This window comes from Mus musculus, chromosome 16, assembly GCF_000001635.26.
Source record: "Mus musculus strain C57BL/6J chromosome 16, GRCm38.p6 C57BL/6J".
Taxonomy (NCBI): domain Eukaryota; kingdom Metazoa; phylum Chordata; class Mammalia; order Rodentia; family Muridae; genus Mus; species Mus musculus.
The window spans coordinates 79,991,517-80,008,191 of NC_000082.6; the positions used below are offsets into that span (position 1 = coordinate 79,991,517).

The 16,675-nt window shown below is 40.3% G+C and overlaps 1 long non-coding RNA gene across 1 annotated transcript; it reads left to right on the top strand.

Moving 5' to 3' along the window:
• Nucleotides 1-7,859: 7,859 nt before the first annotated feature.
• Nucleotides 7,860-9,030, top strand: 1700066C05Rik (RIKEN cDNA 1700066C05 gene). Its single transcript, NR_169071.1, has 3 exons — nt 7,860-7,895; nt 8,549-8,736; nt 8,848-9,030. It is a non-coding gene; the product is annotated as an RIKEN cDNA 1700066C05 gene (long non-coding RNA).
• The last annotated feature ends 7,645 nt before the right edge of the window (nt 9,031-16,675 follow it).

Genomic DNA, 16,675 nt, shown 5'->3' on the forward strand with positions numbered 1-16,675 from the left:
TTCCCAAGTTCCATTACTGCGCTAGTCTAAAGTATGGATCCACGTGCTCTCTTTCAGTATTTTCCTATTATAAGTGCTCTGACATGGCTAAAGCCTTCTGCCAGTGTTCCGACAGTCCAAGGGCATCCTTGACCAAGATCAAGGGTTTAGAATTCAGCAAGATTGTAAAAGCTAAGTCACTCCCTTACACAGGAATTTACCATCACTTAGGAAGAAGGAAGTTTCAGACCAAAGGAGAAACCAGAATAGATACTATAGCAGAGTTACACCCATACACACGTATTTACAATGGCTTAAGGGAAAGGTAGACTATACAAGAGACTAAAATAGGAACTATGGCAAGGACGCGAAGCCCTTGACCCTGGCTTCTAAGATTAGTGAATTTTAGGTGGAGCCCTTGTTGATCCCAGCTGTTATCAATGTATTCTATCCTGGGTAGTTCCCGTTAGACCTTTTGTGTTTGCATTCCTCTGTTTTATGTAAGATTCCTGTTACCTCAATTGTACCTTGTGAATATGTCACCCAACTTTCTTATTGTCCTCTGCATAAAAAGTCTGATACTCGAGTTGTAAAATTACACTCAGATTCCACACGAACTCTCCTGTGTGTGGGTCTGTTTGTCGCTCATCCACGCTTTGCCCACCCGCATCGAGAGACCCCGTTGCACACAGACACAGGGACCCAGAAGGTCTGCGGAACTTAGGAATTCATCCTTGTACATTAGAAGCAAGTTACTATATTTCAAAGCTTCACAATACATTCAGCTTTTGTCAAAACAGAGGACCCAGAGAACAGGATTAAAGTTCCTTCCCTTTCTTCAAGCCTCACTTTTCTCAGGGAGAATATGTCCTGCATAATTTATCTTATTACCCTTTTTCATATATTCCCTTGCCTCTACTAGATCCCACATTAACCTTTAGACTAATAAAATAGAATGAATTGACCATATGGTTTTAAACCAATATTGATCCATACTATGGGACCTTTTCTTCATTTCAAAGTAATCAAATATGACCATGATAAGACAGTAAATGTAATTAAAATTACTGGGAAATAAACCTAATAACTCCAATGAAAATATTATTAAATCAAAATTAACACATACAAAATACATACCGAAAATGTAAGCATTTCTTTAAAATAATACATATACACCCTTTATGAGACTCAATATAAGTTTATTAAATTTGATTTATGTATAGTCACACCTCAAATCTGGTAGTCTGGGACTCACCTCAACATCACTCCAGAGCTGAAACACTCAATCAAGGATTTTCAGATTATCTTGCAAAATTCTTCTTCAGTTCAGACACATGGAATAGCAACAAAAATGACTCAACAATTAACAAAATATTTCTGAGTTATTTTATCACAAATATGTACATTTTAAAGATTTGTGTCTGGTCTGAATATGTGTGAGATTGTGATTGTTTATGCACGTACATGTTAAGGCATATTTGTGTATGTGGGTTGGCGGTTAGCTAAAACAACATGAAAGTGCTACTTTTAATATAGTCCAAGAAAATTCAATGAATTATAATAAAAATAAGTGAGACTCAAGGGAGATGGCTCAACAGGGAACAACATACCCTATGCTTGCAAAGAACCTACCTTTGTTTCCTAGCTTTGCCTAGCATCCTTCTTCAGCAGCTTTGAACCATGTCTAACTCTAGCTTCAAGTCATCTGACAACTCTGTGCTCCATGGCCAAGGGCATTCACAAACACATACAGAGACAGTGCTCCTCACAGCACACACACACACTCACACACACACACACACACACACACACACACACACATACACACACACACACACACATACACACACACACACACACACACACGCACACACATGCACACACACACATGCACACACACATGCACACACACATACACACATGCACACACACACATGTACACACACACATGCACACACACATGCACACACACACATGTACACACACACACATGCACACACACACATGCACACACACAAACATGCACACACACACATGCACACACACACACGCACACACACACACATACACACACACACGTGCACATACACAAACATATACACATGCACAGGCACACACAGATGCAAATGCACACACACACATACTTAAAAAGAAAAACAAAATTTATAAATGATTATTTGTAACCTACATAATGTACAAAATCCATGGGATATTGTAACAAACATAAGATTTCTACTGCAGACAGCATGTATTTTCTATTGTACATTCAAATCAGGGAGATTGCAGAATTTCAGTAAAGAAAGCCATTCTGGCTCTTCACTGCTGAGATTCTCCCATGCTCCAATTCACAGCAGAGTGTTCTTTGATTAACATTGTGACAAGATCAGAAACTAGAGAAATCCCAAGAGCTGAGACTTTATAATTTTGAACTAAATGTTACATATTTTTCCTTATAGTGGAAAAATTTGAATTAAAACATATGACTTAGTTGAAAGCATTAAAATAAATAAACCAACAAAAAATATTTTTTCAAGCAATTACTTGTAAACATAGTTGAAGTCACAGAGTGGACATTTTTTTTTCTTTCCAGAAATGACAGGAACCAAAGTCACAATGAACTAGAGATGAGGACATACTCAATTTGTAGACTCAGGAATTTGAAACTGTTTTACAGATAGATTTAATACTTCCCAGCTCTGAAAGCAAATATGTTTGCCTGAGTAGAAAGCGTGGGACAAGTGAGAAAAGTGCAAGCATTAAACATAAATTATGTTCTAACCAATAATAGAGGTTTATTAAAAAAAAACAAAAAAAACAAAAAACTAATCCCTGGGAGACTTTTGCTTCTCAGGCTAGAAGAGAAGTCTATTAGAATGTATGCATTGTTTTCTGAATTGACTCCATTATTTCAGTGTCCTCGTGAGAGTCTTCCTCTCTCTTCCCCTCTCTTATCATTGCTATGGCTTTAACTTATATGCACCATTTTAATTCTTCCTTTTTTCCTTGGAAATACTGAAGCACTTATTCACAAATTGCATCTTATGGTTTTGTTCCTGGAGGAAAGTCTCTCACCTCTGAAACTGTACTCCTCATCATAAGGCGAACAATTTATTCTAACTTACTTTCCACTTGCTTTTCTTTTTCTCCTTTTCTGTACTCATTATTGTTTACACACTTAGTTCCCAGATTCCTAGGATAGATAGCACTGGCCCTAAGATGTCTATGTTCCTTACTGCAAATCTAATGCACACATTCAGAAAGTATTTAGTGATTGTTATTGCATATTCAAAAATAACGAGCCCACTCAGGCAGGTACATTATAACTGTTAATTCTGAACATTAAATAAAATCATAATAGATGTATTAAATTTATAGTGGTTTTGAAAACGTAATGTTAAAACTACATATTTATAATGCTGACCTTCTGGGCTTCTCTCCTGTCTCCCTCATACCTGATCCAACAGTGTGGGGTAGGGATCCTCTAGAAAGTCCCAGATACCAGGGATGTGAGAAGCTCCCAGGACCCAGTGGGGATGACCTTAGCCATAATGCCCAACAGTGGGGAGATGGAACCTAGAGAGGTCACCCCAATTTGAGGTATGGGGCCACCCACATATCTTCAAAATTCTTGACTCAAAATTGTTTAGCAGGGACAAATTGGATCAGAGAATGAAGGAAAAGCCATCCAGAGATGGCCCACCTTGGAAGCCATCCCATGCACAGGTACCAAATCCTGACACTGTTACTGATGCCATGCTGTGCTTGCAGACAGGAGACTAGCATGGCTGTCCTCTGAGAGGCTCCATCAGCAGCTGACTGAGACAGATGCAGATACTTACAGCCAATCATTGGCCTGAGTTTGGGGACCCCTAAGGAAGGGTTTAGGGAAGGACATAGGAGCTGATGGAGATGGCAACCCCATAAGAAGAACAACAATATCAACTGCCCATTCCCTTCAGAGCTCTCAGAGACTAAGCCACTACAGGTGGGCCCATGTCCCACCTCTCCATATATATGTAGCAGAGGACTGCTTTGCCTGGTCTCAATGGGAAAGAACAAGGTCACCCTTCATCCTGTATAAAGGATGATCTAGCAAAGGGAGATGCTAGCAGGGTGAGTTGAGTGGTTGGGGGAGTACTCTTTCAGAGGCAAAGGAGAGAAGGAGAGGGTGTAGAGTGAAAACTCCTGTAAGGGGGATCAAGAAGGGGGGCAATATTTAGTGTGTAAACAAATAAAATAATTAATAAAAGCCTGCAATATTTAGTCATGATATATAAAGAGTGATAGACTAATTTGCTTGGCAAAGTATGTTTTAGAGTGCATATCATTTAGCCCTTGGAAAGGCAGTTGCTCACTGCACTCCTTCAGATCTCAATGAAAGAGAAAACTAGAGGAGAAATGAAAACTGGGAAGTTTGGATCTGGAGAGAATTTGAGTGATTTTGAAGTAGACAAGGAAGGTTCTAGAGAATCAATAATTGCTACAGAGGGTAAAGCCATGAGAGAGAAAGCTCAGGCCTTGACTGGGCAGTAGGAAAGGATCCCTGAAGGCAAAGCCTGTCCTGCCCCCCACAAAACACACCCAGTGCTAGTAGTGTCTCTAAAATGTAATTTTATTTCAAAGTAAGGAGCCCATGTTTTCACTGAATTGATTTTTCTGCTGAAAAAGAAAGATCAAAGAACAGGACTTCCTAGGTCAGCTCAAGAACACAGATAGTTCATTGGGGCTGGGATCTATCTTGTGCTCACAGTTGAAATCACAGCATATGATATTGGGTCTGCAATTATTAAAGAGACAAGATTTAGGTGGTCATGGAGTCCCTAGAACAATAACTTATTTCCTTCTTAGGGCAGTAACTCCTTTATCATCGGAACACTAAACATTTTCCCATTTCCTGTGCATTGATTCTTCCATCAGCCAATTGCCAAAGATTATGAGGTGTGGCCTGAAACAATGGGGAAAAGACACGGTCACCCATCACCTCTATTAGAATTAAATAACAAGAATGAACAAACAAGCAAAAACACAAAATCAGCCAACCAAACTAGCAAACTTCCTGTCTTTCAGTGCTTATTCTTCCTCTTTGATGCACAATGTTAACTTTTTGATCAAGAGGACAGTTTGTCAATAGATTTCAATTACAGTCAAAGTCTCTTTATTCTTACTTCCATCATATTTCTTTTATTGGTTGTGAACATAGCTTTTAACAGATGAACCATCTCTCCAGCCCCCTGAACTTAATTCTAACAACTAACTCTGCTTCTTGACTGTTGATGAAACCTGTGCAGTTGCCTCAAGTTCCTGCCTTCCTTGCATTCTCCTCCATCACTGGATAGACCCTGAAACTGTGGACGCCTTCTTCCTGGCTTACGTTGCTTTGACAAGCAATTGATCTCAGTAATAGGAAAATTGACTTATACAGTGGTCTCTGTCATAGCAGGCTGGATCCTCAAAGGATAACCTGGACACCACAAATGGGCGGAGGAATCAGCGTACATTCCTATACTTTCACTCTGTGGTTGTCTTGGAGAAATCAGAATCCATCTTTGTGGAATGAAGATGGCAGCTGGTTGGGTATGGGGTTAGAGGCCTGACAGAGACAAATGAGCAATTCATAAGCTGGTGGCTGCTCCCAATATCCAAGCAATGCACTATACAATTTGTGAGATTCTGTGCTAAGTGCCTGAATTTCTGAGTAAAAATGCCATCATGGCTGCTAATTTGATACCTTCCCCTTTTGTATTAAAAAAAAATCACAATTTATTTATTGTTTATTCAACTGATAGGCACATACCAAAGCCTTTGTTTAGCTTTCTTTTGAATAGCTGCTTTATTAATGTAATTTTTTTTCTTTTTTTTTATTGGGTATTTATTTCATTTACATTTCCAATGCTATCCCAAAAGTCCCCCACACGCTCCCCCACCTACTCCCCCACCCACCCACTCCCACTTCTTGGCCCGGTCGTTCCCCTGTACTGATGTATATAAAGTTTGCACAACTAATGGGACTCTCTTTCCACTGATGGCCGACTAGGCCATTTTCTGATTCATATCTAGCTAGAGACACAAGCTCCAGGAGGGTTCTGGTTAGTTCATATTGTTGTTCCACCTATAGGGTTGAAGATCCCTTTAGCTCCTGGGGTACTTTCCTAGCTCCTCCATTGGGGGTCCTGTGATCCATCCAAAGGCTGACTGTGAGCATCATATTTCTTTTATTGGTTGTGAGATTAGCTTTTAACAGATGAACAATCTCTCCAGCCCATTAGTTTGCACGACTAATGGGGCTCTCCCTGTGATCCATCCAATAGCTGACTATGAGCATCCACTTCTGTGTTTGCTAGGTCCCGATATAGTCTCACAAGAGACAGCTATATCTGAGTCCATTCAGCAAAATCTTGCTAGTGTATGCAATGGTGTCAGCATTTGGTAGCTGATTATGGGATGGATCCTAGGATATGGCAGTCTCTAGATGGTCCATCTTTTGTCACAGCTCCAAACTTTGTCTCTGTAACTCCTTCCATGGGTATTTTGTTCCCAATTCTAAGAAGGGGGCAAAGTGGCCCCACTTTGGTCTTCATTCTTCTTGAGTTTCATGTGTTTAGCAAATTGTATCTTATATCTTGGGTATCCTAAGTTTCTGGGCTAATATCCACTTATCAGTGAGTACATATTGTGTGAGTTCCTTTGTGAATGTGTTACCTCATTCAGGATGATGCCCTCCAGGTCCAGCCATTTGCCTAGGAATTTCATAAATTCATTCTTTTTAATAGCTGAGTAGTAATCCATTGTGTAATTGTACCACATTTTCTGTATCCATTCCTCTGTTGAGGGGCATCTGGGTTCTTTCCAGCTTCTGGCTATTATAAATAAGACTGCTATGAACATAATGGAGCATGTGTCCTTCTTATCGGTTGGAAAATGTTCTAGATATATGCCGAGGAGAGGTATTGCAGGATCCTCCAGTAGTACTATGTCCAATTTTCTGAGGAACTGCCAGACTGATTTCCAGAGTGGTTGTACAAGCTTGCAATCCCACAAACAATGGAGGAGTGTTCCTCTTTCTCCACATCCTCGCCAGCATCAGCTGTCACCTGAAATTTGGTCTTAGCCATTCTGACTGGTGTGAGGTGGACTCTCAGGGTTGTTTTGATTTGCACTTTTCTGATGATTAAGGATGTTGAACATATTTTCAGGTGCTTCTCTGCCATTTGGTATTCCTCAGGTGAGAATTCTTTGTTCAGCTCTGAGCTTCATTTATTAATGGAGTTATTTGATTTTCTGGAGTCCACCTTCTTGAGTTCTTTATATATATTAGATATTAGTCCTCTATCTGATTTAGGATAGGTAAATGTGAGGAGCGGGTGTGGCTGCAGTCCCAAAGGTGCCAGGGACTGCAGCTAAGTCGTATGACTTGCACCTGACTTCCTCATATAAGCCACAAACATCTTGAGAGCTGTGCAGGTGTACCAGGATACAGGTGAATCCATTTTGATGGAGATATGCCCCTGCTGCCCTGATTAGCTGAAGCTGCATGCCTGGTGAGGTGGCATGGCCTGCTGTGAGTGGGTGGGAACTGAGAATATAAAAGAGTGAGAGGCCCAGGGTTTGGGGGAGATATATATAAACAAGGGAGATATAAACAAGGGAGATATAAAAAAGAAGAAACAGGACTGAATAAATGTGTGCAGAAGGATCCTGTTGCAGCGAAGTTCTTCCTGGACAGTTGAGCACACTTAAGACGTGGTGCCGAAATCCGGGAAAAGAATCATCTTCAGGCACGAGCAAAGACCCCCTGCTACAGGGAGGATTCAGAACTGCATCATGGGGAAGGAGCAGTTAATAAAGGTTCCCGTAAAACAGACTGTTGAGAAGGATCCATCGTGGATTCAGAACTCTTCAGCTGGGGAACGGTACTGGTAAGTCTCCCAAATTGATCCCCGGGTTACAGGGGGATATTTCTAAGAGAAAGAAGAAAGATGAAGACTGAATAAACTGCTGTTAGAAGGACTGGTGGTCGTGTCGTTCTTGCTGTTCGAGAGCGGACACGACAGTTGGTGCATTGGTGGCCCGTACAGGGAACCAACTCCCCCACCAAGTTCAGAACTTTCAGCAGTCAGTGGTTGCTGGCAGGGTAAGTTCACAGTGAGTGAAACTTGTGACCCCAGGAGTTTGGGAAGGACCTCAGATAAAATAGAGGCAAGCATAAAGTTGCCAGGGAGCAGGCACAAGGTAACAAAAGGTTCCTGGCTTTGGGACGAGTTAAGGTTCCCAGCTTTGGGACAAGTTAAGGTTCACGGTTTCGGGATAGATTAAGGAATTACGATAATCTCAGTGTAGTGATCAATAGATCCTCGCTGTGTAGTTATGCTTTTTTCTCCCATTGACCCTTTGTGGGTAGGTCTGATAGTTTTGGTCTTGTTTGTTCTGATATATGGACTTTGTTACTGTTTGACGCAGTCAAATTGGGCAGGCTTGGTGAAGGCATACCTTTCACCTGGGCAGTATTTAGATTGGAAAGCCTTCCTTATTGAATTTGCAAATGAATAGGCAGTGGCTAACTCTGTTGCAGGAAATCCAGCATGGGATAGAGATATGCTGCTTGGTCAAGGTCGATTTGCACAACAACAAACAGGATATCCACTGCAGGTGTTTGAGCAGGTGAATCAGATTGCTATAAGGGAGTGGAAAGCATTGCCTATCAGAGGGGAAGCTAGTGAAAACTTGACTCTTGTATTGACTCCCCAGATGGACACACAGGTGAGTGAGGTTATAGTCTCATCACCACGAGGTATTGTGTCCATCTCCCCTGGGGATCGAGTAGCTCCAGTGTTGACGTGGGCGAGAGGGTCTGTTTGTGTGTTTCCACAGGACCAGACGGAACCCCTTTGGGTGCTGGAGAGACTGGTGAGATGCTGCAAGAATGAGGCTCCTGATCCAGTTGCCCCTGTGGATGTGGTGGATGGTCCCACAAGCACAAACGATGGAGCCGAGATGGGAGATCCTTTAGGTGTCCCAGAAGCCAATACCAGTTCAACATGATGTTCAAATTTCCCCATGCCTTTTTGATCCCTGAATTCCCCTTATAGAGATAGCCCCTCTGGCTATCTATCCCTTGCTTCAGGGAAGATGAGTGGGGATGAGAGCCCTGGGATGTATGCTTGTTATAGTGTGTGTGTGTTGTGTGTTTGGCACATGTGTTAGGTGCAGAGTGTGTGGGCCCGCACTTTCGCCATGGTAGCAAAGGCTTTTGCTGCAGTAGAGGCGGGACAATCTCCTCAGATTCGTTTTGCCACTCTAAAAGAAATTATGCTGTGTTATGCCATGGGGTGCGAGGCTAAGCACTGCACAGAAGATAGCTTGCTGTTGGCATCCTGTGGAAGGCATGTCTGATTGCATGAAGGTTCAGTGTTCTAGTTCCCTTCCCCCAGGAAAAATGACACGGGAGCTGGCCAAGACCTCTCTGGGTGATAAGCCCAAGGGATGGTTTTGTGTAGGGCCCCTATGCTTGCACACTGGGGATCAGACCTCTACATTCACCCATGAGGCTTGCTTGCAGCAATTAAGATCTGGCCATAGATTAATCAACATCCTGGCCCTTTGATGCACCTGCCGCAAGTAAAACACAATCTCCCCAGGTGTGGCTTGGCATGATAGAGAGGTAGTCAGTGATAAGACTCCCTGGGCATGTCACCAACCTAAGGCAGGGATCAAACCAATGTTGTTTGTCTCCCAAGGACGGGTAAGGGGCATGGCTGCTGGGGGCTATCTACAGACATTCTCTCTGCCAAAAAAGAAAAAAAGGGGAGATGTGAGGAGCGGGTGTGGCTGCAGTCCCAAAGGCCCCAGGGACTGCAGCTAAGTCGTATGACTTGCACCTGACTTCCTCATATAAGCCACAAACATCTTGAGAGCTGCGCAGGTGTACCAGGATACAGGTGAATCCATTTTGATGGAGATATGCCCCTGCTGCCCTGATTAGCTGAAGCTGCATGCCTGGTGAGGTGGCGTGGCCTGCTGTGAGTAGATGGGAACTGAGAGTATAAAAGAGTGAGAGGCCCAGGGTTCGGGGGAGATATATATAAACAAGGGAGATATAAACAAGGGAGATATAAACAAGGGATATAAACAAGAGAGATATAAACAAGGGAGATATAAAAAAGAAGAAACAGGACTGAATAAACGTGTGCAGAAGGATCCTGTTGCAGCATCATTCTTCCTGGCCAGTTGGGCACTCGCAAGAGGTAAAGATCCTTTCCCAATCTGTTGGTGGTCTTTTTGTCTTATTGACAGTTACTTTTGCCTTGCAGAAGCTTTGCAACTTTATGAAGGCCCATTTATCTATTCTCAATCTTGCAGCACAAGCCATTGCTGTTCTATTCAGGAATATTCCCCTTGTCCCCATATCTTCGAATCTTTTCCCTACTTTCTCCTCTATAAGTTTCAGTGTCTCTGGTTTTATTTGGAGTTCCTTAATCCACTTAGATTTGATCTTAGTACAAGCAGATAGGAATGGATCAATTTGCATTCTTCTACATGATAACCACCAGTTGTGCCACACCATTTGTTGAAAATACTGTTTTTTTTTCCCCCACTGGATGGTTTTAGCTCCCTTGTAGAAGATCAAGTGACCATAGGTATGTGGGTTCATCTCTGGGTCTTCAATTCTATTCCATTGGTCTACTTGTCTGTAGCTATACCAGTACTATGAAGTTTTAATCAAAATTTCTCTGTAGTATAGCTTTAGGTCAGACATGGTGATTCCACCAGAGGTTCTTTTATCCTTGAGAAGATTTTTTGCTATCCTAGGATTTTTGTTATTCTAGTTGAATCTGCCAATTGTCCATTATAATTCTTTGAAGAATTGAGTTGGAAATTTGATGGGGATTGTATTGAATCTGTAGATTGCTTTTGGCAAGAGAGCCATTTTTACTATATTGATCCTGCCAATCCATGAGCATGGGAGATCTTTCCATCTTCTGAGATCTTCTTTAATTTCTTTCTTCATTGACTTGAAGTTCTTATCATACATATCTTTCACTTCCTTAGTTAGAGTCACGCCAAGATATTTTATATTATTTGTGACTATTGAGAAGGGTGTTGTTTCCCTAATTTCTTTCTCAGCCTGTTTATTCTTTGTGTAGAGAAAGGCCATTTACTTGTTTGAGTTAATTTTATATCCAGCTAATTCACCGAAGCTGTTTATCAGGTTTAGGAGTTCTCTGGTGGAATTTTTAGGGTCACTTATATATACTATCATATCATTTGCAAAAAGTGATATTTTGACTTCATCTTTTCCAATTTGTATCCCCTTGATTGCCTTTTGTTGTTGAATTGCTCTGGCTAGGACTTCAAGTACTATGTTGAAGAAGTAGGGAGAGAGTGGAGAGCCTTGTCTAGTCCCTGATTTTAGTGGGATTGCTTCCAGCTTCTCACCATTTACTTTGATGTTGGCTACTGGTTTGCTGTATATTGCTTTTATTATGTTTAGGTATGGGCCTTGAATTCCTGATCTTTCCAAGACTTTTATCATTAATGGGTGTTGGATCTTGTCAAATGCTTTTTCTGCATCTAAGGAGATGATCATGTGGTTTTTGTCTTTGAGTTTGTTTATATAATGGATTACATTGATGGATTTCCGTATATTAAACCACCACTGCATCCCTGGAATAAAACCTACTTGGTTAGGATGGATGATTGCTTTAATGTGTTCTCAGATTCGGTTAGTGAGAATTTTATTGAATATTTTTGCATTGATATTCATAAGGGGAATTGGTCTGAAGTTCTCTACCTTTGTTGGATCTTTCTGTGGCTTAGGTATTAGAGTAATTGTGGCTTCATAGAATGAGTTGGGTAGAATACATTCTCTTTCCATTTTGTGGAATAATTTGTGCAGAACTGGAATTAGTTCTTCTTTGAAGGTCTGATAGAACTCTGCACTAAACCCATCTGGTCTTGGACTTTTTTTGGCTGGGAGACTATTAATAACTGCTTCAATTTCTTTAGGGGATATGGGACTGTTTAGATAGTTAACTTGATCCTTATTTAACTTTGGTACCTGGTATCTGTTTAGAAATTTGTCCATTTCGTCCAGGTTTTCCAGTTTTGTTGAGTATAGCCTTTTGTAGAAGGATCTGATGGTGTTTTGGATTTCTTCAGGATCTGTTGTTATGTCTCCCTTTTCATTTCTGATTTTTGTTAATTAGGATTTTGTCCCTCTGGCCTCTAGTGTGTCTAGCTAAGGGTTTATCTCTCTTGTTGATTTTATCAAAGAACCAACTCCTCATTTGGTTACTTCTTTGAATAGTTCTTCTTGTTTCCACTTGGTTGATTTCACCCTTGAGTTTGATTATTTCCTGCTGTCTACTCCTCTTGGATGAATTTTCTTCCTTTTTTTCAAGAGCATTTAGATGTGTTGACAAGCTGCTAGTGTGTGCTCTCTCTAGTTTCTTTTTGGAGGTACTCAGAGCTATGAGTTTCCCTCTTAGAAATGCTTTCATTGTGTCCCATAGGTTTTGGTATGTTGTGGCTTCATTTTCATTAAACTCTAAAATGTCTTTAATTTCTTTCTTTATTCTTTCCTTGACCAAGGTATCATTGAGAATAGTGTTGTTCAGTTTCCACGTGAATGTTGGCTTTCCATTATTTATGTTGTTATTCAAGATCAGACTTAGTCCATGGTGGTCTGATAGAATGCATGGGACAATTTCAATGTTTTTGTATCTGTTGAGGCCTGTTTTGTGACCAATTATGTGGTCCATTTTGGAGAAGGTCCCATGAGGTGCTGAGAAGAAGGTATATCTTTTTGTTTTAGAATAAAATGTTCTTTAGATGTCTGTTAGATCCATTTGTTTCATAACTTCTGTTAGTTTCACTGTGTCCCTGTTTAATTTCTGTTTCCACAATCTGTCCATTGATGAAAGTGGTGTGTTGAAGCCTCCCACTATTATTTCGTGAGGTGCAATGTGTGCTTTGAGGTTTATTAAAGTGTCTTTAATGAATGTGGCTGCCCTTGCATTTGGAGCATAGATATTCAGAATTTAGAGTTCCTTTGGAGGATTTTGATGAGTATGAAGTGTCCATCCTTGTCTTTTTTGATAACTTTGGGTTGGAAGTCGATTTTCTTCGATATTAGAATGGCTACTCCAGCTTGTTTCTTCAGACCATTTGCTTGGAAAATTATTTATCAGCCTTTTACTCTGAGGTAGTGTCTGTCTTTTTGCCTGAGATGGGTTTCCTGTTAGCAGCAGAAATTTGGCTCCTGTTTGTGTAGCCAGTTTTTTAGTCTATGTCTTTTTATTGTGGAGTTGAGTCCATTGATATTAAGAGATATTAAGGAAAAGTAATTGTTTCTTCCTTTTATTTTTGTTGTTAGAGTTGGCATTCTGTTCTTGTGGCTGTTTTCTTTTTGGTTTGTTGAGGGATTACTTTCTTGCTTTTTCAGGGCATAATTTCCGTCCTTGTATTGTTTTTTTTTTTTTTTTTTTTTTTCTGTTATTATCCTTTGAAGGGCTAGATTTGTGGAAAGATAATGTGTGGCTATATTGTCAAAAGCAATCTACAGATTCAATGCAATCCCCATCAAAATTCCAACACAATTCTTCAACGAATTAGAAGGAGCAATCTGCAAATTCATCTGGAATAACAAAAAACCTAGGATAGCAAAAACTCTTCTCAAGGATAAAAGAACCTCTGGTGGAATCACCATGCCTGACCTAAAGTTTTACTACAGAGCAATTGTGATAAAAACTGCATGGTACTGGTATAATGACAGACAAGTAGACCAATGGAATAGAATTGAAGACCCAGAAATGAATCCATACACCTATAGTCACTTGATCTTCAACAAGGGAGCTAAAACCATCAAGTGGAAGAAAGACAGCATTTTCAACAAATGGTGCTGGCACAACTGGTTGTTAACATGTAGAAGAATGCAAATTGATCCATTCCTATCTGCTTGTACTAAGGTCAAATCTAAGTGGATCAAGGAACTTCACATAAAACCAGAGACACTGAAACTTATAGAGGAGAAAGTGGGGAAAAGCCTCAAAGATATGGGCACAGGAGAAAAATTCCTGAATAGAACAGCAATGGCTTATACTGTAAGATCGAGAATTGACAAATGGGACCTCATGAAACTGCAAAGCTTCTGTAAAGCAAAAGACACCGTCAATAAGACAAAAAGGCCACCAACAGATTGGGAAAGGATCTTTACCTATCCTAAATCAGATAGGGGACTAATATCCAATATATATAAAGAACTCAAAAAGGTGCACTACAGAAAATCAAATAACCCCATTAAAAATGGGGCTCAGAGCTAAACAAAGAATTCTCACCTGAAAAATATCAAATGGCTGAGAAGCACCTGAAAAAATGATCAGCATCCTTAATCATCAGAGAAATGCAAATCAAAACAACCCTGAGATTCCATTTCACACCAGTCAGAATGGCTAAGATCAAAAATTCAGGAGACAGCATATGCTGGCTAGGATCTGGAAAAAGAGGAACACTTCTCCATTGTTGGTGGGATTGCAAGCTTGTACAACCACTCTGGAAATCAGTCTGGAGGTTCCTCAGAAAATTGGACATAATACTACCAGAGGATCCAGCAATACCTCTCCTGGGCATATACCCAGAAAAGGTCCCAACTGGTAAGTAGGACACATGCTCCACTATGTTCATAGCAGCCATATTTATAATAGCCAGAAGCTGGAAAGAACCCAGATGCCCATCAACAGAGGAATGGATACAAATACTGTGGTACATTTACAAAATGGAATACTACTCAGCTATTAAAAAGAATGAATTTAGGAAATTCCTAGGCAAATGGCTGGACCTGGAGGGCATCATCCTGAGTGAGGTAACACAATCACAAAAGAACTCAAATGATATTTACTCACTGATACTTGGATATTAGCCCAGAAACTTAGTATACCCAAGATATCAGATACAATTTGCAAAACACATGAAACTGAAGAAGAACGAAGACCAAAGTGTGGACACTTTGTCCCTTCTTAGAATTGGAAACAATCACCAATGGAAGGAGTTACAGAAACAAAGTTTGGAGCGGAGACAAAACGATGGACCTTCTAGAGACTGCCATATCCAGGGATCCATCCCATAATTAGCCTCCAAACCATGACACCATTGCATACATAAGCAAGCGTTGGCTGAAAGGACCCTGATATAGCTGTCTCTTGTGAGAATAGCCTGGGGCCTAGCAAACACATAAGTGGATGCTCATAGTCAGCTATTGGATGGAGCACAGGGCCCCCAATGGAGGAGCTAGGGAAAGTATCCAAGGAGCTAAAGAGATCTGCAACCCTGTAGGTGCAACAACATTATGAACTAACCAGTACCCAGGAGCTCTTGACTCTAGCTGCATATGTATCAAAAGATGGCCTAGTCGGCCATCACTGGAAAGACAGGCCCATTGGACATGCAAACTTTATATGCCCCAGTACAGGGGAATGCCAGGGCCAAAAAATGGGAATGGGTGGGTAGGGAAGTCAGTGGGAGCGTATGGGGACTTTTGGTATAGCATTCTAAATGTAATTGAGGAAAATACATAATAGAAAATATTAAAATAAAAAAAAAAGTTTGGGTATGTTGTGGCTTCATTTTCATTAAACTGCAAAAAGTCCTTAATTTCTTTTTTCCTTCCTTGAACAAGGTATCATTGAGAACATTGTTGTTCAATTTTCACATGAATGTTGGCTTTCTATTATTTATTTTGTTATTGAAGATCAGCCTTAGTCCATGGTGATCTGATCGGATGCATGGGACAATTTCAATATTTTTGTATATGTTGAGGCTTGTTTTCTGACCAATTATGTGGTCAATTTTGGAGAAGGTACCATGAGGTGCTGAGAAGAAGTTATATCCTTTTGTTTTAGAATAAAATGTTTTGTAGATATCTGTTAAATCCATTTGTTTCATAACTTCTGTTAGTTTCACTGTGTCCCTGTTTAGTTTCTGTTTCCATAATCTGACCTTTTGTGAAAGTGGTGTGTTGAAGTCTCCCACTATAATTGAGTGAGGTGCAATGTGTGCTTTGATCTTTACTAAAGTTTTTTTTTTTTTTTTAAAGAATGTGGCTGCCCTTGTATTTGGAGCATAGATATTCAGAATTGATAGTTCCTCTTGGAGAATTTTACCTGTGATGAATATGAAGTGCCCATCCTTGTCTTTTTTGATGACTTTGGGTTGGAAGTTGATTTTATTAGATATGCTTATGTCTTAAGACCATTTGCTTGGAAAATTGTTTTCTAGCCTTTCATTCTGAGGTAGCATCTCTCTTTTTCCCTGAGATGCGTTTCCTGTAAGCAGCAAAATGTTGGGTCCTGTTTGTGTAGCCAGTCTGTTAGTCTATATCTTTTTATTGGGGAGTTGAGTCCATTGATATTAAGCGATATTAAGGAAAAGTAATTGTTTCCTTCCTATTATTTTTGTTGTTAAAGTTGGCATTCTTTTCTTGTGGTTGTCTTCTTTTAGGTTTGTTGAGGGATTACCTTCTTGCTTTTTCTAGGCCTTGATTTCTGTCCTTGTATTGTTTTTGTTTGTTTGTTTGTTTTTGTTTTTTTGTTTTTTGTCTGTTATTATCCTTTGAAGGGCCGGATTCATGGAGAGATAATGTGTGAATTTGGTTTTGTTGTGGAACACTTTGGTTTCTCCATCTATGGTAATTGCGAATTTGGCT